Source organism: Pleurodeles waltl, chromosome 2_2 (assembly GCF_031143425.1).
Source record: "Pleurodeles waltl isolate 20211129_DDA chromosome 2_2, aPleWal1.hap1.20221129, whole genome shotgun sequence".
Classification (NCBI taxonomy): Eukaryota; Metazoa; Chordata; class Amphibia; order Caudata; family Salamandridae; genus Pleurodeles; species Pleurodeles waltl.
The window spans coordinates 1,190,701,201-1,190,702,785 of record NC_090439.1 but is presented as its reverse complement, the minus strand read 5'-3'; positions in this window follow the sequence as shown (position 1 = coordinate 1,190,702,785).

Genomic DNA, 1,585 nt, shown 5'->3' with positions numbered 1-1,585 from the left:
AGGCTTGTTCCCTTGTTTCATTGGCCTAGAATGTCTGAGGACACAAAGGAATTTTGTAAGTCCTGTGAAACCTGTCAAGCCAGTGGCAAGACAGGTGGCACCCCAAAGGCACCCCTTATTCCACTGCCTGTGGTTGGGGTTCCCTTTGAAAGGGTAGGGGTTGACATAGTTGGCCCCCTTGACCCTCCTACTGCTTCAGGCAATAGGTTTATCTTGGTGGTAGTGGACCATGCCACCAGATGCCCTGAAGCAATTCCTCTAAGGACCACTACAGCTCCTGCAGTGGCAAAGGCCCTCCTGGGAATATTTTCCAGGGTGGGCTTCCCAAAAGAGGTAGTTTCAGACAGAGGAAGCAATTTCATGTCTGCTTACTTGAAGGCCGTGTGGAAGGAGTGTGGGGTGACATACCCTATCATCCACAAACAAATGGACTGGTGGAGAGATTTAACAAAACTCTCAAAGGCATGATTATGGGTCTCCCTGAAAAACTCCGCAGGAGATGGGATATCCTGTTACCATGCCTCCTTTTTGCCTACAGGGAGGTACCCCAGAAAGGAGTGGGCTTCAGTCCCTTTGAACTCCTCTTTGGACACTGTGAGAAGGTAGCCTCTTTCTAGCCTTGTTACCCCCACTTTTGGCCTGTTTGTGAGTGTATGTCAGGGTGTTTGTCACTGTTTTCACTGTCTCACTGGGATCCTGATAGCCAGGCCTCAGTGCTCATAGTGAAAACACCATGTTTTCAGTATGGTTGTTATGTGTCACTGGGATCCTGCTAGTCAGGACCCCAGTGCTCATAGGTTTGTGGCCTATATGTATGTGTCACTGGGACCCTGTCACACAGGGCCCCAGTGCTCATAGGTGTGCATGTATATGTTCCCTGTGTGGTGCCTAACTGTCTCACTGAGGCTCTGCTAACCAGAATCTCAGTGGTTATGCTCTCTCATTACTTTCAAATTGTCACTAACAGGCTAGTGACCATTTTTTACCAATTTACATTGGCTTACTGGAACACCCTTATAATTCCCTAGTATATGGTACTGAGGTACCCAGGGTATTGGGGTTCCAGGAGAACCCTATGGGCTGCAGCATTTCTTTTGCCACCCATAGGGAGCTCTGACAATTCTTACACAGGCCTGCCACTGCAGCCTGAGTGAAATAACGTCCACGTTATTTCACAGCCATTTTACACTGCACTTAAGTAACTTATAAGTCACCTATATGTCTAACCTTTACCTGGTAAAGGTTAGGTGCAAAGTTACTTAGTGTGAGGGCACCCTGGCACTAGCCAAGGTGCCCCCACATTGTTCAGAGCCAATTCCCTGAACTTTGTGAGTGCGGGGACACCATTACACGCGTGCACTACATATAGGTCACTACCTATATGTAGCTTCACCATGGTAACTCCGAATATGGCCATGTAACATGTCTATGATCATGGAATTGCCCCCTCTATGCCATCCTGGCATTGTTGGTACAATTCCATGATCCCAGTGGTCTGTAGCACAGACCCTGGTACTGCCAAACTGCCCTTCCTGGGGTTTCACTGCAGCTGCTGCTGCTGCCAACCCCTCAGACAGGCATCTGC